Source organism: Simochromis diagramma, unplaced genomic scaffold (assembly GCF_900408965.1).
Source record: "Simochromis diagramma unplaced genomic scaffold, fSimDia1.1 OVJJ01000026.1, whole genome shotgun sequence".
Taxonomy (NCBI): domain Eukaryota; kingdom Metazoa; phylum Chordata; class Actinopteri; order Cichliformes; family Cichlidae; genus Simochromis; species Simochromis diagramma.
In genome coordinates this window covers 1,979,289-2,005,152 of record NW_024386985.1, presented here as the reverse complement: position 1 = coordinate 2,005,152, position 25,864 = coordinate 1,979,289, and the positions used below count along the sequence as shown (strand labels likewise).

Genomic DNA, 25,864 nt, shown 5'->3' with positions numbered 1-25,864 from the left:
TATGTAACACACACAGTCCTGAGTCCAGTATTCACACATAAACTCGGGCTTAAGCAGCCCTCATTTTATTAAGGGCAGCTCTAATTGGGTTTCATAGCTGATAATTATCAACTCTTTGAAGCTAAGGACCAACCACACCATAAAACATGTCATCTCAGGTCATTGCTTTTTTTTTTTTGTCTTTGTGGGTTTTAAGGTCAGGCAAGGTGTCTGTGCTTCATATTCACAGTGCGTAAGAGTTTAAAATTGTCTACAGGGCATACTCTGCTACATGTGCTGCAGACAATGCAGAGAGTTAAATAAAGTGACGCAGAAACAGATATATTCTGATAGGCTAATATGGGCTGTTAGCATCAGCTGAAACATATACTTGTGTCCTTATTCACGTGCATCTACAGCGTTTTGTGCTACCACCCTTAGGGCTATCCATACAGTAAGTGTGCTCCAGAAGAATAAACTTGAGGTTTGCTCTATGTGTCAGCTATTTAATGTGTCTCCTGTTTTTGTGACCAGGAGGTCACCATTTATGAATGCGTGAGAGCTGATTTTTAGATGTCAGTATAATCCTAACTGAAAGTGCTGGATCGGATATCGGGAGCAACCTGCCGATCTGTTAGCTTATCTGTTCTTTTCAGTTCAGTTCAGTTCTAGTGGAGAACTAACGTGGCATAGATGAAGCTAACAGCAACGGGTGAGCTGTTCTGAGGTATTTCACACTGTGGTCAAGTTAGTTTACAAGTTCAAGGCTCGTTTACAAGGCTTTTTTATTTACTTTCACTCTCGTTATATCTGTTGTTATGGGTTCATCCCCAGAAATGACAATGACACAAAGCCAGTTGTGTGACCTCACAGTTATTCAGTATTTTTTTTCTTTAATCAAGAATCATTGACGACTACAAAGTCTGCTATCTAATCTCACATTGTTGGGCTGGATATGCATATGTCAGCAGTGAGCTCTCTGTCAGTTTTTATGGTGTCATAGTGCAATTTTTGACTGCTATTAAGCAACACATCCTTTGTTTGTCCTAGTGCACAGATGACCTATAATGGGGAAATTATGGTTTAGCAGTGGTAGCATGTTCGCAGTCAGGTGGCAGCTACATACTGCCCGTCTACCTACAGAGACGTACCATACATAGTACTATAAATGAAAAATCAGTGTGTCACCCGACAAGACAGTGACAGCTATTTTTACAGCTATAACTATCAAATCTATAAACGTGAAGATATAGATACTAAAATTGTGCTACTGTATGTCTCTTTCAGCTCAGCGTATAAAGACAAATCACTTTGTCCTGTACAGTAGCTTGGTGTGACTTTTACTCTCTGTGGAAGTGTCACTGTTGAGTTCACAGCAATCTCAGATATGCTCTTTTATCTTGGTTTATGTGCTGTTATGATCAGAGCTACTCCTCTTTCCTCTGGTTGTATCAGTTCAGTTGTGTTTTTAAAGAACTGAACCACACAACAAGAGAAACCCACCAAAACCTAAAGCTTTGTGTTGATCGTTAAAATTGGGATCACCGCTGCACATGTTATGTGGGTTTTTTGGTTAAAAAAAGACAAAAGAAAGAAGAGCTCATACACAGCATGTGCTGGCCTCCCCTCTGCTCCTTTTTTGCACCCGTTGTAGTGTTTTGCATCGTAAGTCACACCTGAATAGACTCTGAACAGACATCCACAGAGATTAAAATAATAATCCTGCATGTAGGTAGGAGATGGAATGGGAAGGAAACTGATCTTTGAAAGGCTCATAATGTCTGAATCACCTATTTTTACTGTATTTATAGATGTTTAAAATATAGTTCTGTCTCACGTCTAGAACGCATACAAACACACAAGTGTAAATTGGAGCTTAACAGAAATGATGCTGGTTTCTGTACTGTGTCTATTTTGTGTTTCACCATGTGCGTGTCTGCTCTCTCCAAAGATGTAGAAGCACTTTTTCCTCTGTAGACATAAAAAATGCTTTTTTTAATGCTGCAATGATCCTCTCGAACTAAGACAGTGAGAAACATTGTCTTCAGAAACATTGCCCTCATTGTTTACCCTCATGCAAACGTGACGCATATTGTCTTCAGCAGAAATCCGCATCTATAAATACTTAACCTGAAATTGGCAACTTTGCAGTGGTAAAGCAATTAAAGCAATCTTCTTTGTAGTCTGATTGTCCTTTTGCCTCCCTGTAAAGTTGCCAGTGTCCAGCCAACTGTAGGTTGCCCAAAAACGAGTGAAAGAGAAAGAGTGGGGAGTTTATTTGCCACTTCTAGCATGAAGAGAATGAACATAGTCTATATCAGGGAGCGGGAGAGGTTCCCTGCTGTAATTAGTGAACATAAGTGTGACCATTAGTGGATGATGAGGGATCGGTGTAGAAGCTCCACATATGCACATTAATTTCACAGAGGACAAAGTTGTGAGCATGAACTTGTTTGTGTGTGTGTGTGCCTGCGCTCTCTCACACACAGGGATGGTATAAAAGGTGGAAGTCCCGTTATGAAGCCTCAGGGTGAGCTGTGTTTGCCATCTCCATCCTGGTGTGTGGAAGCCAAAAGTGAGGAGCGGCTGGCGGATCAGACTGTGAAACTGCACTCTTTGGCTACCAACTTGCAGTTGAGAAGTTGTTAGATAATGAGTATGTCCAGGATAATCTTCATTTCTGAGTAATTGTAATTTACACAATGAACTTAATGTTTTATTCAGTAGGACTCAGACGTAGCGCTTGAGGCCATAAAGTCATCAGGATAGTGTTTACTGAGCTGAGGGATTTGAGGGATCTAACTTCTGTATAACTTAAAGTCTTTTTGCAACCACAAGGGTCGCTAGAAGGATTGCAGTTAATCAGTAGAATGTAGGTTTAAAGCAGTTCAGCATCTTTTATGTCCATGGTGTGGATGCGCCCACATATGCCCGTGATGTAAGAGGTGGGTGACATTCACATCAACATGAAGCTTTACATTGGAAGATTAGGTTTAATATTTTAATGATAATATTAATGTACTGTATTAAAGGGGGGAATGAGCTACAATTGGCTTGCTTGGTAATATCCAGCAGCTCAACACTATTGGCTTTTTCCCTACAAAAATGTCATATTCAAAACCATCAGGGAGGTTTTGGCATTTAACTACAGGAAAACCACCAGAACTGTCATTTATAAAATACCTTTAAGCAGTGTATAGTTTATTGTGGGGTTTAAATTACATTTTTGGTGAAATGGTCATAGAATAACAGGAAAATGCCTAAATGTGTGTCAGCTACAGTAACAAAGACTCTTTGTCTTAACTATATGTGGACCAAGGAGTGTTTAAACCAGGAAAAACATTGCCCGTTGGTAACTGTGAAACTTGAAACGGCAACATGATGGAGGTTGTGTCGTGTTTTTCTACTTTCACATTTCCTTTCACGCTACCACTATTTATCGATGAGGTAATATAGCTTCTAAAACATGCACTAGAAGAAGCTAGAATGATCTTTAAAACATTATCTTAACTGATAACATGCTTAACTTTGGATTCGTCAGTACTTGAGTTTTTTGATAGATTAGCTATGGCATGATAGAAAGCTTTGAGGGCAGGGATAGCTCAGTAGGTAGCGTGGTCGCCCCATGATCGGAAGGTTGGGGGTTCGAATCCACTGAACAGCTACCCTGAGGTACCCCTGTGCAAGGTACCGTCCCTACACACTGCTCCCTGGGCGGCTGCTTAGTGGCTGCCCACTGCTTCACTGCATTTGAATGGGTCAAATGCAGAGAAAAACAAGTAATTTCGCCACGGGGAGCAAATAAGTATACATTATTATTATTATTATGGTTTGAGTGGCTGTAATCAACTTCCTGTAAATTTTACAATTTCCTGAGCTGAAGCACAACATTTCAGTAAACAGGCAGAGATGTGTCGAAATCCCGTTGGACTGTGACAGCTAATTGCCTTGGTAACTGTTTCTAAACTGCCAAGGTTGTTGAACATTCACATACTGGTTCATTTCTCTGATTGTCTTGTGAGCACGACGTTTATGACTGACCCTATTGTGTCTAACACCAGAGTATAAAATAGGACAACAAAGGAAAGCTTCAAGTTCAAGTCGTGATCTTTGAAATATTGTGTGGATGTTTTTAATATGGACTGAATTTGCCTGTTTGTCATTGATATAGTAGAGCACATGCTGAGCATAGGACAGAAGAATAAGGTTTTGCTACAGAGCAGGCAGCTGAGTCATGTTATCTACACAGGACACATTTATTGCTTGGCCTTAATAAATCACAGAGGAAGCGTGGTGGTGGAGTAGTACAGTTATGTAACCAGTGCCCGTCATCAGTGTTGTGAATTGAAAAGGGAAAGACAAAATGGACTAAAGTGCAGTGAGTGAAAATGTCTTCCTTGGTTAGATAATGGCCTGACACGAGATGGAGAGACGCACAAATATGGAACTACCCTGGATCGTGTACATATCTGCCATAACTAAACAATAAGTAGGTCTTATTTCCTCAATGAGTACAGGGTTTGTGTGTATAATTTCTGGGATGTTGGAAACGTAATTTTAATTGACTTGATTGAATTGACCTGGAAATTTACCACAGATAGTTGTTGTATAACATAAGGGGCTTTACGTAAATTAGATCAGTACGTCACTAAAACGGTGAGTTAAACACAGATAAATACAAGATTTGGGTGGTCTATAAATAATGTTGGACAGTAACAATTAGTTTATGCTTTTAACATGATGCATCACCGCCATAAAAGTTCATTATTTACTTCTTTGACTGTTGGGTTCAAAAGGACTTGAGCTGTTAATGGTGTGACATTAACCTCAGCTCAGTCATCCACTGAGTGCTGCTGTCAGCAACATCCTGTGGCATTGCCGGTCATATATGTTTGTCATTCTTGAATGGCGTCAGAAAAAAGAAGATTCAGTGAAAGTGTGAAAGTTACCATGGTGATAATAGCGGGTTAAAATGATAGCGATCTTTGTGGCATTAAAACCTCTGGCTTTAGGGTCAACATATGTCAGATTTTCCCCCATTTCCAGTTCACGTGCTCGTATAGACAGCTCACTGTAGAGGGAAACGAGGAGTATCACCATGGCTACAGTCCAAGATGGCAAACCTGGATGAGAGACTCTCTGGAGAGGCAGCTGAACATGTTGCTCAGATATTTGTCACAATTGTGTAAAGTCGTAACATTGTTCTTTTGTTCTATTAACACTTAAAAACGTTGTTGTGGATGTGGAAATAAAGATTTACAGTAACACTGTGCTATTTACATACTTGAGGTAATTTAGTACCTTTGTGCTTGTGGCACAAAAAACAAATGAATAACACAAAACTTCCTGCTTGTTAGAGCTGACAGGGTAACAAAGGAAATGGGCCTTTGTGTAATGTAATTTGATTCTAAGTGGAGTTTTTCTCCTTTGGCAGGCTTGTGTTTTGTATGGTATTTGATCTGATCACAGAAATTATCCTCCAATACAGTGGTTAGCTATATTTACCAAATAGTTCAAACCTGTTATTTAATTGGTTTAAATTGTAAGTTTGAAGGTCCAGGAGTTAGGTGTGCTTATTATCTTTGAGGACTGTATTCAAAACGCTCTCTCTCTCTCACACACACAGTCATGCTCATGCTACATGCGCATCCACGCAGATCTGCACCCCACACACACACACACACACACACACACACACACACACACACACACACAGTTGACAGCAGTCACATGGTGTGTGTGGCAACCTCAGGGGTCAAGTTCAACATTGTGAAGAATGCTTGGTGCTCAGCGGCCCCTCCCCCTCTTTACTCAAAAGGCTTTGAAGTTTACAGGCCTGCAGCTCCCTTTCCCCTCTGCTGCAGTGACCCAGGGTGATTATGTATGGCCTGCAGCTTCCGTCCAAACTCTGGGGAAAGTCCCAATCCACAATTTCATTTACCTCATGAGTAGGACTGCTGGATCTTGTGATATATTCCAGTAGAGTATGATATGACAAATAATACCCTGTTAGTATTGAACTATTCCACTGTGCTGTTTATGACGAAAGATTGGGATTTTATAATTTTATGTTTTGTTAGTTTGGAATGTACTGCATGCTCTAACAAAAACTAGAGATCAGTAATAACATGGTGGCTGCTTGACATCGAAAAAGAAAGTAACTTTTAGTTTGTATTTAGGCAAACAAGAAAGAGTTTTTATACCTCTTAATGAGACCTTGATTTTCTTCTAATAGTACCTTCTCCATATGAGATTGTCCTAGCTGAACTTAGGCCTAAGCACAATCTGACTTCATGTTGCAACAACACTGATAAAAATTGCTTACTGTGTTTTAAAAAACTGCATGAAAGTCTTATGCCTTAGTGCATGTTACAGACCACAATTTAGCGCCACCTTTGTTTTGAGAACAAGAGCAAGACAACATCTACAACCAGGGCTTCTGTGTAACACAACAAAAAGAAAAGGAGGCACTGCCGCCAGTGGTGCTTTAGATATAAATAATTTATTGTACTGGAATCTCTGAGTCCACTGAAGTGGCAAAATAAAACAACAAAAGATGCCCACTATCATTAAACGGAGACCTATCGTTGAATTCATTCCTAGTTTTGACGTGCAGAAAAATTGTGCTTTGTTTTTCCATATGTGCCAGTATCATTTCAAAATTGTATTTAATATCAGATTCAGTTATTTTATTTACAGCTACTTAAATTTTCTTTCTGTTAAAACAGCATTGAAGAATCAGTACACATGCCAGCTGCAGTTTCTTGTAAATTGTGCAAACAGATGTCTGTGGCCTTAAGTTCTTGATGCATGGCAAACACAGCCAGCTGGCGGGACAAACACATGGTTTATACTTTTAAGCGAAGGGTATGCAGAGGCTTTCAGGTCTTTTTTGCTAGACTGATAAGGAATGTGAGCTCAGGGCTGACTATAATTTGGGGAAAAGTATAGAAAGGGTTCCGATCGCAGCTGTGATAAAGTCCTATCTAGGAAATGCAGGAAAGTTATTAGCAGAGCTTTGGCATGTTCACTGTTTCAGTTGAACTTTCACAAAGATTGGTCTATTGCTTGCCATTACAAGTACAACCAGGAAGAGTGCAATACTGAAGTAAGGATAATTTTGGTCTGTTGCAACCTTTAGTTTTGCTGCTGTGGGTCATGCAGACTTTGGATTTGATAGCGAAACTGTGTAGCTTTATATTAATCATTTTAATTACCTAAAGTCTGAAAGTAAACACAAAAATGATCTGGCTGGAGCAGACATTCAGTCAACAACACTCGAGCGCAAGTCTGGTAGTTTTTTTTTAGATTCTTAGCTGAATCTAAAAGCTCATCTCCAAGAGATATGGTGGAGCATGGCAACAAGAGACATGATGGGCAACATAATGGTAGCTTCATCCATCTTAAATGTTGTAAATGGACTGGTATTCATAAATCCATTTGCTACTCTTACTGAACACTTAAAGCTGTTCTACACGACATGCTGCATTCACCCTATTGAGTCTATTGAGGAGGTGGTCTATCTTTTCTTTTATCTCTTTTTTTTTCCAGCTTAATTTAGAAAGCCTGCCTTCAGAAATTACTGAATTTATACAGCTAGTGTTAATCTCACGGATTAATCTTCTGCTATAGAGTTGTAGTTGGAAAATGTGGCATTTTTAAAAATTTGGATCTCATCTCTATGAGTTAGCGTGACCCATGTTAGCCATTGCAACTGGTTAAAATATTAAAAAAAAACATGATTTGAATGTAATATTGCTAGGATATAAATATCCTACCATTAGTGGCATTAGTTGCTAATTTTACTTGGCGCTTACCAGCTCATTCATCAGCTGACTCATCCAGTGCAATCATATTCATGAAGACATACAGCATGGTCTCTACAACCTGACCCCTCTGACACTGATAGACTCATTCACCTTCCTACCCTAATGTGCTATATTCCAGATACTCATTTATCTTGAATGTTCATTTAGGTTTAATAAATGAGGCTGAGGCCTCCCAGCAGAGATGGCTTTTCTACTTGGATTCTTGGAGAGCTCTGTCAAACAGCAGGTGCTTTTCTGACAGATCTAACATTAAGACAGTATTTTTGCAAAGGACCAACTCCATGACATGAGCCTCTGATTGAACCACATGGATCAGAAGAGATGTTAAACTGTGAATGGAATGCTCACTTTGCTAATTGGCTCACAGGAACGCCCCAGCACAGCTGCTGTCACAGTGTCAGCAGAAAGAAAAGACAAAGGGCCACTGGGGCATTCCACGCCTTCCAGGTCCCGGGTTAACCCGCCAACACAGGAACGCCACGCCGCAGCTGCACTGTGGGTGCAGATTTTATCATGTTGCAGGAACTGCTTGACTGACTGTTCAGCCTGTTACACTACTTTTTTTTTTTTTTTTTTTGGCAAGCATGTTTGATGTTATCACTGGTGTCGTAGTGAATGCTTAGCATTGCTGAAATCTGAGAAATGAGGTTGGCCTTAATAAAACTGGAGCAAACCGATAGTACAGAAAATTTACAGGTCAGTTTTATACACTGCAGTTTTAATGCTTTTTCACTGCAGCAAAGAGCAAGTTAGTGGATTGTTTCTCAAGTTTTTTTAAATTATTATTTTTTGTGTGGCTTTCGAACATTAAACACGTTACACCTGCATTAATGGCTATTAATGAATGCCAGATTAAAGCACGATCTGCTTTAAAGGCTCAGTCAAGTAATAAGAGAAATGGAAGTAGTAATGTTCTTTTTTTGTTCATGAGCCAATCATCAACAACTATAAGTCATTGATTTATTACCGTAAAGTGTTTCTATATTTGTGTTCATGTGCTTGGGTGTGGCTTGGATTAATATTTTATCTGGTTTGTGTTTGTTTCATCAGCCAAATGCTTCTGGCTCTTATCTGTAAATGGATGTTTTTTTACATTGCTTTGCTTTACTATCTGTAAATGCCATCAGCCTCTCAGGGACTGCAGGAATTTGGCCCATATGGCTAAATTGGGCATATTTATATAATGGAACTTTGTTCTCATGTGTATTAATGTGGATTTTGAATCAAATAAACATGAACCCAAGGTCCAGGAACTGGGTTATGATCCAAAGGATGGCTTTAGAGAAATATTACCTCCTTTATTAATGCTGCCTAAATACTTATGATCTGGTTGGCTGCAAAAGCCGCGCTTCTCAACACACCAAGGTGAAAAAGTAGCATTAGTGAAACGCGTTCACATGTAAAGATGCCTGATGGATTTATTTGGTGATGAAGCAAGTCTGGCTAAAGTTTTATAGACGGCACAAGAAAAATTTCCCTTTTGCTCTGAAACAGAAAATACTAGGCAATCAAGGTTTTATTAGCCATGGCTCCATTTGAATTTTTACTTTATTTTTGTTTGTTTGTTTACACTTGTTGTCTTTTTCTAAAAGAGTCGGAGACAGTTTTGATTTGAAGCCAATATATTAAAATATATATTTTTCATTAGGGTGATCATTTTAATCACCAAAAACTACAGCTTAAGCTAGCTTTGGGTTCGGCCTTTAGTGGACATGATGTTAATTTCGGACCAAACAGATATTGTGAAGCAAAGAAGACACAGGGCATATTGAGTAAATCTCATATGTAAGCACATCTCATCCAGCTGAAGCGATACACTGTGTGGAAGCCTCAGCCACATCTGTTTGGTCCTAGGTCTGTCATTAGAGGATCCAAACAGGTATGCTGCCTCAGGCAGAGCAGCTGTAGCAGTGCTCATCTTTGAGTATCTTCTCGGGTTAAAACCAGAAAGATGCTCTGAAACATCTCTACAGTGTTTCGTTTTTGCTGCTCACCTGTTGTGGGATTCAGGTATGGAGTAAAATAGAAAATATTGTGACCAAACAGGAGCCCGCTAAGTTGGCCTCCCTGAAATTATTTGTGAGACTAGGAGAAATCCCAAATTGTAAATTCCAACTTTGCTCTTTAACCTTCCATCCATTTTCTTTTCTTCAGATCACTCACTCTGCTCTCTCCTAATTATTTATTGTTATTTTATAGAAGAATTCACTGTATTTTTGTCTGGAGCTGACCAGCACAAATTTAATAACCTTAAATTTGTGCTGCTAACGTCTGAGGTCAAACACTAAACTTATTACGAGTATCCAGATCACGAGGATGTCATTTTACACACACCAGCTTTACTGAAATATGAATTTCCATAATTCCCAAGAGACCCAAAATGACTCACAGCGTGTCCCAGACTCTTAACAAGCTCCCTGTGATTCTGGTTTGCTCTGTCCAGGGTTTGGCCCTCCTCTGTACTTGAGGAGAGAAGGAGAAAGCTGAGGTGTGTTTAAGCCCAGCTAAATGTCATGGGATCCTGTGCTGTGATATATTGCATTGCATTATTATCAGGGATTGTCCGGGCTTAGCATTGTTTTAGTAGTTGATGTTTTTATCTGTGATTCTGGCATAAATCTGAAGGATCTGCAGTTGGTTGAGCTCGTCTCATATGGCCTTGGATCAGACAAAAGAAAACCGATCTCATCACGGATTAGTGGTATTAACAAGGACTTGGGCATATGACCCATGTTTATGATGCAGCACTGTTGTTGAGTGAAAGGCCTGCGGTCTATTTTTGGATTATGTTTTTTTTGCTGTACATGACGTGGATTTCAGAGCATGGTATTGGAGAGAAGGGATATTAAAAAGTTAATAAATGACCTTTGAACTAGGGATGCAACAAATCAGCAAAAAGAAACAGAAAAGACAGTGGTGGTGGATTTTTTTTTTTTTTACAGACTGATACTTACATTTTGATCTTAAAATCAGATATTTGGCCAATCTCTTTTTTTCTTTTAAATACATGAAAATCCCACCGCCTGTCTCTGCTCCGATCAGGTGGTTGTTGTGTTTGTTGCATTCCAAATGTGTGTTGCTAACGTTGGACAGTGTTCTCTTTTGGACAAACCGTGCTGTGTTAACAGTTGTAAGGTAGTTGAGGGTTTTTTATTTTTTTTAAATTTCCATTTCTTGGCTGTTACTAATAAATTGATGCAGGTCTAAGAGGTGTGCAGTTAGCAGTTAGGTGTATTTTTTTATGGTGTTAATTAGGGCTGCCACGATTAGTCGACTAGTCACGATTACATCGACTATTAAAATCGTCGACGCATAGTTTGAAGCTTTGAAAGATCCCAAAAGACGCAGCAATAAGTAGTAGGATTTAAGAGTGTAATAACGGAATGAAACAGAAGATGGCAGCACTGCATGTACAAGGATGCCAGCTGCCGTTAAACCCCGAAGAAGAAGAAGCTGTGTCCCAGAATTCATATCGCAGCCCAGCTCAGTTTCCAACAATGGCGGCAGCTAGTTAGTTTTAATATTACTCTTATTATTCTTTCTGGGTCACAAAATAAACATTTAACATATTTTCAGGCGAGAATGTAGCTGTGTAAACCTCAAATATCTGCTCAGTTTATCAAGACACCACATATTTGCAAAAGTGCTCCGACGTTTTCGGAGACGTCTGTTACCCACTAGCTCGATAGCTAGCCGGGGGCAAGGCTCTCTAGAGCCCGTGAGAACGCCGGACTCACGGCAAATCGTTTTCAAACCCACCATATTGTTTGGCTTTTTTTTTAAGTATTTTATTTGTTCCTGAGTAAATCGGTTTGGCTGAGATTAAAGTTATAGTTTTTACACAGCTGAATAAACGTGAAGCAGACAACTGATTATCAGAAGTGTGAGATGCTCGAGAATATACTCCGGTATCCTGTTATATTTTAGATAGCAAGGAGCAGACGGCTGCGTTTATTAAACTCCACCGAAACAATCTGCAGATTTCATTAAAATTTAATAAACTATCATCTTGTCTTTCTTTTTAGTTAGCACATACCTTAAACACTTCAAGCTGTAAGCTAATGATAGTTATATAAGAGCAGATGCTGCTGGTGCAATAAGCTGTACATTGTACATCCATGATGCATGATCTGATTGGTCGACTAATCGCAAAAATAATTGGTGACTAGTCGACTATATCAAAATAATAGTTTGTGGCAGCCCTAGTGTTAATTATATTTCTGTAGTAACCTGTGACCTTCATATTCACATATCCAGTGTGTGGCCTTAGACTGTACTAAGTCAGTATGACTTTAGTTTAAATTATCTTTGGGCCGAGGGTCCCCTGCAAGGAAACAGGGACGCTTTATGACAAAAAGCTGTGCAAAAAAAGACAAAAAAAAAAGACAGTATTTTAAAAAAAAAAAATGTATTATTGTGTTCTCATAAACATTGGAAATTAAAATGCCATCAATTGGCCACCCTGAACCGGACCCAGCAGAGCTGGTTCATGTGGCTGCAGAGCATCAGAAGGACTACTCTCCCACACAGTGGAGTTACTGTCCAGCAGCAGGACAGGTCATTATTGTTCTATTGTAATTTTTGTAAAGAAAGCATACTTGCGTTCCCTTTCACACATCCGGCCCTTCTGCTAACACCACAAATGCAATCCAATTCTGTGAGTAACTGAATCCCACATAAGCTTTTTAGGCTTCTGTGAGTGACCAGGAGAATCCTTCCACAGCTTTCCTGTCAGCTTCACGCACACATAAACAACGTTAGGTGAATTATTGATCCTGTTTGGTGGAATCCTCCAATTTTATTGAAATGAATGGACCAGGTTAATATAAAAGAAGAAATATCCTGGCATTCTCTGTTTGTAATGATTGTATATGAGAAAAAATTGTTGGTTTTTTTTGTTTGTTTGTTTGTTTTTAAGTCAGCACAAGCGCACTGCAATCCCAGAGTGGTATCCATTCCAAAATTGCCTCACAGCCCAGTATTGCATTAGCATTACCACTATAGCTACATCTAGATACAAGGCTGGCAGTTCAGCCTGTGATTGATCAGTGGAAGTGCACGGTCCTGTGGCAAATCAAAATGAAACTGCCAATAAAGACACAAGCTTCATGCTGTGTCATACTGCCCTGCAAAAATAACAGTAGCCACGGTAGTGACAGTAATATGAATCGCTGGCAGTGTTGTCGCCATCTGTAAGCTTCCATACGGTATATAGTAGAACTGGCATACTGGGACTGGAACATCGGCGCTCTTTTCTTTCACAGCAACAAAGCTGTCAGCAACAAAAGCACACAACAGCACACACCGTGCTGTGTTTAATAGAAAGGCCGCTGTGGCTTTTTTTTTTTTTTAGCACCTCCATCACAATTGTTGGAGCTCACTCTTGAGGATTTATACTTAACATTTCTGGACCAGATGGAATATGTGTGCATAATGTCAGAGGACTTGGAAAAACATGGCTTAGCTTGTAAATGAAGTCACACAATTTATATTTCAGATTCCTCAGCCTGATTTCTAGGCTCAGCATTTGGTATTATCATAGCATTTCTTTCTCGACGGCATTGGTAAAGGCTCTTAGGTGGAAACTGAAATTTTGATAACGTTTGGATTGTGAAACTGTGGCGTGTAATACAAAGCAAATTCATACCAATTATGCTAATGCTATATTTTCCGTATCTGACTGAACTTCCTCTAAATCTTAATTTCTACTGTAGTGGATCTATGTAGAGCCTGTGATGTAGTCTAAAAAGTGGGAGCATTCATACTTGTGCGTAGCGTCCCTGCATTGCGCTGCCATAAAACACTATTTGCCAGTGGAGTTTCTTTCTTTGAGTTGTTCAACTCTTTTCCAGTAGATTTAGCCAGAAATGCATAGTAGGAAGGAGTGGCCCACACAGTCGTTATTGCACTGAACATATCACTGTTAAACGCATCACTGATAAGCCATTAGTGTTGCGTGGTATGCTGATACTAGAAAAGTGTTGCAACCCTTGCGCTCAAAAGTTGTACTATTGTCAGTTTTATTTGTACCACTACTTTAACAAAGAGTTTATTAATAGGTAATTAATGGACTTGACGCTTGATAATTACTGCTGTGAGTGAGAGGGATGTCAAGGCATGTGAAAGTCACAGGAGTAAAGGGATATAGAACACATGGAGGAAGAATAAAATCCAGAAAACCAGTCCTTAGTCTGGGCAGGGGTATATGCAGAAAGGTAGTCAGAGAATACAGTAAAAATGTCTAAATGTCCTGCACAAGAAACCCGAAGACTAGAAAACAAGTTACACAATGAAATGCCCTGAAGGCTTGACTAGCAGTAACAAGACAATCTGTCAAGTGGAAGGTGAAAAACGGGAGGTGGGAAGAGTCTTTGGACAGTTGGACATGTATAAACAGGTCAACCAGGGTAGACAGCAAAAAATCCCACAATGGTGCCCAAGTTCAGAAGCAAAAAAAAAAAGAAAAAAAAGGAAAATTTGAATCTCAAAACTGAAAGAAAAAACAATCTAAAACCCACACAATAATTCAATATACCCAAAGCCAAATCTTTGGGCGCAGGCCTAGAGAATCTGTCTGGAGAAGAGCAAGGAAATGGTGGTAATCTCTGCACTACCCTAGTGCCATCCCGGGCCAAAACCAGAGTATTTCCAGTGGTGAGAGTGTATCTGAGGCAGACTATTTCCTGTTGCGTGTTACATGTATGAAAGGGCAGCTTTGGATGATGTCCCAACCTGATTTTTCTAAAACTGTCCAGCTTTGATGTGTGAAAATGGCTTATGTAACAGGAGTGCGGTTGATTTTGTAACAATATTTTTTTTAATCAACAATAATTTGAACAAGGCAGTTGGCAGAAAGTGGAAGCAACTGTTTCATTTCAGTTAGTCTTAAATCTAACTTGATAATGTAGTCAAAATTATATAAAGAAATATATATAAAGAGATTAAATAAGACATTTTAAAGTGAATTAAAAAAGAAGAAGAAGAAGAAGAATTTTAAGTGCTGTGTTGTCTAACCCATTATTCCTTTTCTTTTCCTGATATTTCAGGTATTTTGTGGTGTTCTTATAGATTCTGTACTAACATATTTATGTTGAAATTGTATTAAACGGATAATTTTGGTGTTGTGACATTCTAGTCAAACCCAGCTACTCCCACTCAATTTCTTTGTTCTTAGGTTATCGCTGTTTTTGCTCTGCGGCTCTACTACAACCTCACCATCACTTTATAGAGCTAGCAGAGTCAGATGAATCAATGGAAACAATGACTAAAAGGAGAAAGACACAGAGGGAATTAAGGTCAAAGAAAACAGGGGAGGAAGCAGCAAGCTGGGAGGAGGAGCCTGAAAAGACAAATCTTAATGTTCAGTGATTTGCAGCACACAGCATTATGCAATCCAGTAACAGTCAAGCATCACCTCAGTCTGCAGCTTTCATAATTACCACAGGGCCGAATCCCAGTTTCTAAAAATTGAACATTAAATACTTTATAGAGTTACTGTTTGCTTTGCATTTCTTTATGGTAACCCATTGGAAATGTGGGCAGCGAGCAGGCTCCCCTGGTGGGCTGTTGTCTCCATCTGCACTCAGACTAAAGAGGTGAGCCATTGTTCAGATGTCTGAATGAGTGTCAGTCACATGGTAAAGCCATTCAGTTGCCATGTGCTGCTGGCTGACACAGTGAGCTTTTTTTTTTCATGTTCAGTTCATTGCATTAGTGAGGTATCATTTTACATTTTGATGGTTTTTACCAATGTGGGTGCAGACGGTGAAAATATTTCCTCTCACACCGGCAGACGGGTGCTGGCTGTTTCTGGGAAGTGATGCATGCAACGAAATCTGTTTAAAGGGTGAACTATGGAGTTTTGATGTTAGCAAATCCAGTAATGCTGCGTTGATTTTATTTTCTGATAAAAGTTAAAACCAGCACTGTCAACATTCTCTGTTTAGCATGTCTTTCTGATAAATTATGAGAAATGATACCAGAAGTAAATTTACTGCTCAACAATCCCCTCAGTCTTATTTTGAAAGTTCAGTTGGTGGTAATAACTAGCCTGCTTGGTGGCTAAGTTGCTGTTGTGGCGCTCCTTAGTATGATTTACCTGCATCTGGTCTTGGATTCGGTGGACTCCAGTCCCACTGTCTTGGACCACAGTTGGCAAAGGTAGTCGTCGTTCTCATCTGGGAATGCACAGCTAGCAGAGAACTCCAGCCAGAACCTGCAGCTTGTTGAGAACTGGATCATGTGCCGCTATGCCCAGTTTACCAGAGCAGAACATAAATTACAGCTGCCAGCTGCAGACTATTTGCTGGATCACATAATTTGTAAATTAGAAACTATTAGAATTATTTGATTATTAATTTGTGCCTCCTTCTGCATGCCCACATGTGCAGATATGCACCACAAATCAGTGGAAAGCAGTAAATAATATGAGACATTGCGTGTGTTACATTGCATGCTCATGCATCCTAATAGTGCAATGGATCTTTTTTTCTATTTTGTGTGGTTTTTTTTATTAAAGGGTTTAAAAAAAAAAAAAAAAAAAAAAGTAGTGAAAAATTAAAGGTTAGTAAAAATTGTGAACCCTAAGAAATGTCCACGTGCATTTGCTAGTATGCAGCATAACACAGTATATAACATTGTCCAATTGGCTCTGCATCAGGTTCGGGTCAAAAACTTGAAGGGGTGCATTTAATAGATCCAAGGTAGATTCAGAGGCATGTTCCTGCATTATTATCCCTCATGAAAATATTTCAAATTTGAAAGATGCAAATGTAGTTATTTATTTCTCTTCATGAGCTCCTTTCAAGTGGAGTAAATGTGCAGTTTCCACACTTACAGAAGGTTGTGTGAACTGATAAATAATTCAAATTTAAGATGTGTTCACTCCCATAAATAAACCCTCCACTTTACTTTTGATGCCTTTTAGAAATGTGTCACATGATGTTTGTACAGGCCGTGTATAGACACTTTGCAGTGAATTCTAAAACTTAGGTTTTAAATGTCGAACACATGCTGTGATATATGTTGTTTTCTAATTCCATGGTTGAAAACCACACCTCCATTCAGAGACCATTAACTGAGTTTGTAACTGCTTCTTGTTGCAGGTTCTGAGCACATGGTACAAGGTCCTGACTGAGTACACTGGTGGTGCAAACAGACCTTACTGCTGTGGTGAGTGATCTACAGCCAGGCTGCATTTGAACATGTTTCTATCTGCATAGCTTATGCAAGTTTCAGATCCTGGATCTTAAATATCCCCAACTCTAATAGGACTGGAAAGAAAACCCCCCAAAAAACCCAAGACAGTGGTTTTCACAATAATAGCTTTTGAATTGTCATCACTTCCTTATTGATTTTGGGTTTTGTAGAATGTAATATTCTTGCTCATATGTAAGAAAATGAATTTTTTCCCTTACTTGTATTTTCCCTCTTAGAAATTACGTTTTAGGCAGGCATGATGATTTTTTTTCATGTGCCATGTATTCTAGTTGTATAGACGCAGACGGAGGTAATTCTACACCAGTGGCATGTTGCACGATTCAAACTAATTGCACAAGAGTGCAAAAGCATATATTTAATGGATAATAATTCTATTTTAGCAAGATTCTTATAAAAAACAAAAAGCATGTGTTTGAAGTACTTCTCAAATGGCTGGTTGAAAGGAGTGGATGGATTGGTAATGTTGTTAGTTTTGTTTCTGTTTTCTTAAAGGTTATTTTTGATCTTTTGTTTTCATCTGATTAGATCATAAAAGCAGAAGGGAACAAGAGGAAAGATTGTGATATGACGCACACTGATCCTGAGGGTTGTACTATCAAGGTCAACATAGCGAGACTTTCGTGTGCTCAGCAAGACCTAAAACTGCAGCCAGACATGAGTATTATGTTGGTTGCTATTAATTTTCTTTGTGAACTCAGGTTTTTGGCTTCAGGCTCTGAAATGGGGTTGTTAAATGTATCTTTTGATTCTTTTTCTTAAGTTTTCTTTTTGGGGTTTTAAGAGTGCATTGGTGACAGGAATACGGGGGGGGGGCACGAATCTGGCTGTAATGAACGTGAGCTGTAATGGTGCGCCATTTAATTCTTCTGTTTGCAAAGGTCCAATTAAGTGGTGCCTTCTTCAGTCAGACATCATTAAAAACCAGTATTATTATAAGCTTTGACACGGCTGCACAGCTTAGCAAAGGAGAGGGGGAAATCGCTTTTTTACAAAGTGAAAATTAAATAAATTTTATTGATTCATATTTTTGCTGGTAAATGGGCTACAAATAGACTATTTGTGTCTTGTTAGATACAGTTCCAGTGGTTAAAACCAGAACTGGCAGCAAAGTAGGATTTTTACATTTGCTGCATAACTATGCAGCACAGCTTCCTTCTGCAATATTACTAAGATACAACCGAATGGCTTGCATATATCAAACAGTTTCCTTCAGCCGAGTATCTATATTGCACTTGCAGCATGTCGCAGAGAAAAAGTCTGAAACTCTTGCCATAATGTCAGCCTAACCTGGTAAAGCCACATTTGTGACACTGAAAACTCAACACAGCTCACTAACCTGTTAATCCTGTACTGCAGTACTTTCCTCGCAGGTGTAATCAGACTGCAGACATCAGTTATACTAGTTTTTTCTTTGGCTAGCTGCTAGCAGCATGCGATGTGGTTCAGGTATGGCCTCAGTTTTGGAGCCCTGATTCCTGTATGTTATACTGGAATCCAAAAATTACTTTATTTTTATGACCGTACCGAGACCACTTCATGAGTCCAGTGTGATTCATCTGGACTGAACAAACAGGTTTCAAATTTCCCCAAGGCTTACTGGCAGTTAGTCGCACACAAGTGTCATTGTTCCCCCACTGTTTTCCTGTTGTACTGAGTTTATTTTTGGTCTTTAACCACTTGTGAAAGTCAGAAAGTGTGAAAGCGTCTGTTTGAGTTCCACTGGAGGAACAGACCCCTCTTCCTGTTTTGTACCATTGAAGAATCCAGCAGGTTTCCTGTGAACCCTGCCCAAAAACACACTGTTGCTAGATAGGACTCACATCCAGGTTCTTGGTTGTGCTTGTTTAAGTTCACATGGCAAGTGATTTTGTGCTAACTTTCTGACATTGTTGGTTCGGTTTTCTGGTTGAATCGCAATGTTTTGCTCTGACTTGCTAAAAACTCCTCTCACCCACTTTAACAGTTAGCTACGTTAATGTCAGGTCAGCCTCGTTGGACGGCTTTGTTTTCTCCACTGTAGAGCCCTCAGCTCTGCTTATTTGTTTTATTCATGATGCTACAACTCGGCACTGGAGCTCTTAGTCACCCAGTGAGTGTGTTATTTACATAAAGAGCCTATAAGCACTGGTACAGAGTTTACATTTTCATATCAGAAACCAAGAAGCAAGTCATTTTGCAAATGGTGTTTTCTGGTGTGATGTAACGTGCAGCGGTTGAACTGCTTGAGGAAGGCGGTGATGTCAGGGGAGCATGTTGGAGTGTTTTTTTTGTTTTTTGTGCTGAGGATGACATGTAACTCAGTGGTGCCAAACTACACACCCAATTTGTTTATGCCCTGCAGAAACCTTTTACTAGCAACTTTAATTTCACTCTGAATGCCAGTTTTGTTTCTCACATTTAAAATACTTTTTGTCACCCCAGGAGCGAGACGATACAACATCCGTGTCTGGTTTTAGGAGAATTTTGTCAGGATGTCATTTCTCTTCTGAATTTTGACGAGTCTTTAGAAAACCCGGCTTCTGATTTTAGCTTGTGTTTTGTGTTTTTATTAATGCACTTGTGCAGAACACTGTGTTGCTCTCACAAGGCTGTTGTATGTAACAGGAGAAGAAAGCCTTTGTTCTAAAATGATTCAGCCCACTGTATTGATCGTGTGTATCACTTTGCCTAGAAACCAGCGCGAGAGCTACTCTTCCAGAATGTGCCCCCATTTCTGAAATCACACCACAAATATTTCAGAGACTTGTCCATTAGTGTGTCCTGAAGGGACTGCAAAATTCCACACCTCCTGCAAAGGATGTGTCTCTGGTTAACCCTGAAGCTCAAACCCTCGTTTAGTGAGAGAGCAGAAAAATCAGAGTTGAATGAAAAGATATAAAGCGAGATAGCCGAATACAGATCATGCATGCCAGATCATGCATGGCGGATAGAAGGTGAGATTAGTTTCGCTACAACTCTTTTTTTTTATCTGTAGACATCTCCCTCAGTGGTTTATATCTCTTTAAGGACTGTGCAATAAAATACAGCTTTGGCTACACAGAAGAGAATTACTACAATGGTGACTTGAATTTTATCGTTGTATCATTTCAGCTAAATTTGAACAAATACAACTTCTCTAGGTAGATTTCCCCACACGTAGTCTTTAGTTGGGTAGGCCACCCAGGTATAATAATGGCCACCAAAGCATAGCAGCTTGGCTTGGACCTACAGGCCTCGTGTTTTCTTTATGAGCCGGCCCACTGGCTAGGTAGCCTTTGTGATGTCCACCGTAGCTTTCAGCTGCTTCCCCCCAAGAACTCATCCAGCAGTTGGGTGAACTCCAACTCTACTATCTTTGATTGCAGTTGGTATTGATTCTTCTGTCCAGAGATCTGCTGCAAGCTAATGTGCCACTGTGGCAAACTTAAAGAGGCTGCACAGAAGGAGGACTGCCAACAGTAGCATTTAAATTGGTCCCCTCTTTTCCAGAAATGCATTTTTGAGCCATATCAGCTCTACATGGTCCACAATAGAGGCTCATTGAAGAGGCAGACAGTTATATTGGGCAGATATTCTCTGTCTTTCTTCCACAATGTACATGGCAAATATGCAATAAATAGGACTGGGTTCAAATATTCTAGGTTCTTTAAATCTACTGTCCAGTTCAAGTGAGCATATGGTCTTTCTGAATGGCCACACCAGAAGGCAGATTGAAAAGCAGTCATCACAGTGAGTGAAGACTCTTCCTAAAATGCAGATAATGGGGCATGCTTCCAGACAGACATTGATAGAGATGTATTGAGCTGTACTCATGAACTGTGACACATAGTTGAGTAAAAAATGGGGAAGAAAGAGGGTTGGAAAGAGAAAAACTTCTCTGTCTCCTCTTTTACATTCACACGGCTGGCCCATAATTGCATGAAGTTTGAGTGAATGTTGGGTTGTCTGCTTCAGGAATGTTAGAGAGCAGTGTGGACAGGCCATAATATCACTGCCAACTAAACCCTAGTCTCCGCAGTAGCTCCTTTAAACACTTCTTTGGCATTCTGCTTCTCGTAAAAATGCTCACTAAATCATATATCTGCAATAGGTCGGCAGCCTTAACATGAAATTTCCCCTTGTGGGACTAATAAAGGTATCTTATCTCTGAAAACTGCAAATAATAAAAGTTGGTGAATGCCAAAGCATTGGCGAGTGCATCTGCTCGTTCAGGCACGCTCGACCACCTGCCAAAAGAAATATTCTACATATCTTATGTTTGCTAGTTGGACAAATTGATAAATATAGACCTTCATGTTTTACATTAGTAGCATCGTGTTGGTGTTGACAGTGCTGACTTCTGCAGGAATAGAGGGAGCTGGAGATTCCAGGAGACAGCTAGTTATTATCTCCCTATATTTTTTTAAAGTTATTCCTTTTTCAAAAGAACATTGATTTGCAGAGTTTTCAGACATGCTTTAGAGTCACTGTGTGAAGTTAATTCATGCTAGCTTTCAGCCTTTGAGAGCTTTGTTCCCCTTCTACAGTCATCGAGTAATGCATAACCCTGAAGCCTAAGTACAAGAGTAGAGAAAACACATCACAACAGACCTTTAATAGATATTGCAAAAATTTCCGGCTAGTCCAGCTGCTGCAATATTTCCCAACTTAAGCACGTCATCAGTCGTCTTGCACCAAATACCACATCTAGATGCATGCTAAAAAAAATTTAAGCTACCAAATTCACTCCAACAGCGTAACCACTAGGGGTGCAACGATACACAAAATTCACGGTTCGGTTCGGTTCGATACTTTGGTGTCACGGTTCGATATTTTTTCGATACAAAATAAAATGTTCATGCCTTTTTAATTTGTCATTTATTAAAATTATAAATATATATTTTAACTCAAAAGTACAGTTTTTAAATTTAACCCTAACCCTTGTGCGTGTTTTTTATTTTGACAGCGAATGCGCACCTGCGGACCACTTATGTGCAGCCCTGGTTATTTAGCTCATCATATCGCAGCCACAGAAAGTCTTTTGTCCATGAAACCATAAAGCTGCACTTTCTTTTTGCCTTATAGTCTGATTTGTCATAACTTTTCCGTTTTGCGGTAAGCTTTTCTTTGGCTGTCACTTCTTCACCCTGACCTGTCTTATTTGGCTCAGCAGAACTGAAATATAAATCCTGCTGCTTTTACACACAGACTCACATAACGCTCAGCGATCAACCTCTCACATGTTTAAGCTTGCTGCGGGAGATTTCACTTGTCATGTTTGCATAGTAAGCTAACGATTAATAAGACGATGTCAGAGGAATTGGTGCACAAATTATCATCACTCACAGATCAGTACTGTCGCTCTCTATACACAGTTCACGTGATTGCAAAGTGAAAGCAAAAAACAAGCGCAAATTCAAACGCGATTTCAATATGTCACATATTGACAGTGGCTCACCGATGCCAATGACATAATTACCCAGCTACATTTCCGAAAGAATGCAAAAGCATTGACATATATTTTTCCTTCCTACAATAGGCCGACGGGCAGGGCAGAGATAGATTTTGGTAGCCCGACTGGAAAAATCTCTAGCCCCAGGACGTCGGGCTAGCGATTTTGCGAGCCCTGTATCTGATTGAGGAATCACTCATCTTTGGAAAAGAGTTTATTACAGAGAAATGTCTCAAAATAAAAGCTATACTATCCGCTTCTTCTGGGCTATATTCTCAGCAGCATATTAAACATATCAGGTCCCCATAAGGAGAATCATGTGCTAACGGCTGTCTAAATGACTCGGGTAAAGTTTGTAGCATGCATGCTTGTTGTTTTTGTCTTTGCACTAGGATGATGTCGGCGTAAATGTGCAGTCATATTCGTTGTGTTCCCACTAGTGCTTTTAGGTTAACCTCGTTAAAATGACCTTAACGCCACAACACGGCAAATCTCCGTTAACAAGCTACCCCTGATAGCCCCGTGCATGGGGCTAGACAGCCAACACGTTAACGAGCTAACTGCGCTAACACACTAGTTCACACCAATGTAATTGAGCATTGCGTGGCACATCCAACATACTGTTTTACTTTAGTCCATGAGCGCTTACCTTCAGGGTCATACGTCACATGAAAACCAAAATAATTCCAAACGCCAGATCTGAATGAGGGTGGGGGAGGTTCAATTTGCCATGTTGCAAGGAGAGCTTAACTTCTGTCACGCTAGCTTGCCCTGCGCTCTTCTTTCTGACTATGCTGTCTGTGTGGAGCGCTCAATGGATCTGCGCTCGACAGTGCAGCCTAGGCGGAGTAGTCGAACGCAGATCCACTGAGCGCTCCACACAGACAGCATCGTCAGAAGGAAAGTTGATAAAATAAATTACAAATGTTGTATTGTTCGATACATATGCGTACCGAACCGAAAGCACTGTATCGAACGGTTCAATATCGATACGAATATCGTTGCACCCCTAGTAACCACATGTGGTCAAGTTCTCAATGGCACTACTTTTGCTGATAATACTGATCCAGATCTCTATCAGCATCTGTGTACAACTGTCAAATGTTGCATCACACAACAAAAGGTTACAAGTCAAATGCTTTCTTAGATGAAAGATGTTGACGTGTATCGGGGTGTCGAGGCCTGTGATAATATTCTTGCCCTACCTCTGTTTCTTTTAAGAAATCAGGACATAAATGATTGTTATATATTTACAGATGTAGCCTTCCTTTGCTTTCAAAGTATGTCTCTCTGATACAAACAGGTTTTATCAGTTCAGTTCAGGCAATGTGAAAAAACAAATCACCCTAATATAACCCAGGTTAGAGAATTTGAATTCTGCTAACAGTGTTTAGAATAAGCCACATTTGTTTTCCCTGTATTCACTATTTTGCATTTACAGATCAATGAGTTATACTTGGTTGCTTATACACGTAATGGGGACTCTTTGTCGTTACATCATGTTCTAACCCAAGATTTCACACCTGACCTGTGGTCAACTGTTAACCTCACCTGTCAGTAAATAGACTCAACTTGTTTGTTAGAGTCAGTACCTCTGATCTCACAGTATGTTACTGGAAATAGATGCCTCCCTGCTTCTTAGGGTATGCGGATTAATGGCTTACTATAGTAAATCCATTAAAAACAACAGAAAACAAAAGGCTTAATATGTGATGTCAGGTGTCATTGTGTGTGCAAAGAAGGGCAGCTCCAGTGTAAAACCTGAAAAAACTCCCAAAACACCAATATGATATATTTGCTAACTGATTACGAGGAACTGAATGGGGATCGCTTTACATGAGGAACTGAATGTTTTCATGGTATATCAGTAAAGTAATGCCCACCATCAGGTAAATATCCGACAGTAGAACCCAAATGCTCCCATTAGCATTCGTCCAGTCCCGTGTCCAACATGATTATGGGTATTGCAAAGCAGGCTGTAACCAGGACTGGTTCCAGATAAGTAGATCAGACCTGACCTTCTAAAGAGATTCTCAAAATGTGATTTGGATTCTGACTTGGGCGAGGTCTTCTAATCTTAGTCATCACGGCAGCTCGCTGTGAGATAACCACCGCTGATTCAGTGGCCCTCACTGACCTCATGCATTCAGATGGACACGAGCTGCCCATAGCAGGTTTAACTGCCCGTCAAGCGAGGCTAGCTGGCAGAGCCTACATGCTACCATCTGTCACCGACAGACAGCTAGCCTCTCTGACCTCTCACTGGCCATGTGAGGCTGAGCTGGGCTTGCCAATGCAATCTGTCACTCTAAGCGACCAGTAACCCAGGAGAGGGGGAGGGGAGAGCCACAAGCAGATTATGATTCATTTCTGTTGTCATTGCATCATACACAACTACCTCGGGATGCACCGATACTGATGGAGTATTTAGTATCTGTCCGAGACCAGCGTTAATTAATAAGGTGCTTTCCTTGCTGTGCAGAAGGGGCTGGGACTCCTTCTTGTGTGTGAGTGAGCATCTTAAACAAGAGCTTTAGTAACATAGAAATAAAGGGGCTAGTAGTTTTTTTTTTTTATAAATCTTTAGTGAAAGTAGGAACTGGAATTTCCAGATAAGTAAGAGAAATGATGAGTTTTGTTCCTTAAGCTGCAGATTCTTTCTCATTAAAAAAACATTTCCGCTTTCTCTGTGGTTGGCACGTATTTTCTCGTCCTTGTTGTTAGAGACCATGCAAACAGCCTCTCGCTTTCTATGCTGGTGCAGGGGGACACAGAGGAATTTCGAGGAAGCTGAAGTAAACTCAGGAAACCAAAGACTGTTGAGGACATGGCTCGAGCTGCTTGCTGCACCGGGCTCTTCGTGCTCCTGCAGTCTTTGGTTAAATGGATTCATAAAGGTGCTCTTGTGTTTTGTGCAGCTGCTTCCACACGAGGGTCCTTTTTTGGTGATTCTGAAGCCTCCAATGCCCCAGCTGTGGTTTAAACATAGAATCAAAAGTAGTACATCTTAGGGGAAAAAATATATATATTTATGTATTAAAAAAATCACAGGTCTACACAGATGTTTGCAAATTTAAACCCACTTTAAACTCAGGCTATGAACCACATTTACATTTTCACTATGCTGTTTTTGGCAGGAGAGTGATCTTCCAGATTCACCCCTACACGTTGGGCTAAGCGTCATTGCGAGTCGGTGTGGTGGTTTGTCGTCAGCGGTGCTCATCTGTCTGGTGACAGCTTGCAGGAGTGTCCTTTTCATTGTTTTAATCCCAGAGTTGCCCTCATAAGAGACATTTGAGAGTGTGGCAGTTGGAATTACATCAGCCGTGGAGGAGGTGGATGAGCTAGCTTTGCTGGTTATCTCTGCAAATGGTGCCAACATGAATATAGCATGTGCTAGCAAGGCCCACTAGTTGAGTTATGTGCA

The 25,864-nt window shown here is 40.0% G+C and overlaps 1 protein-coding gene across 1 annotated transcript in view; it reads left to right on the top strand.

Moving 5' to 3' along the window:
• The window catches only part of tbl1xr1a (tbl1x receptor 1a), a 47,431-nt gene that overhangs the window by 1,615 nt on the left and 19,952 nt on the right, over positions 1-25,864 (top strand). Inside the window, exon 2 of the mRNA XM_040039875.1 lies at positions 16,913-16,979. The gene's annotated coding sequence lies outside the window, so the exon portion shown is untranslated. The remainder of the gene's footprint in view (positions 1-16,912; positions 16,980-25,864) is intronic.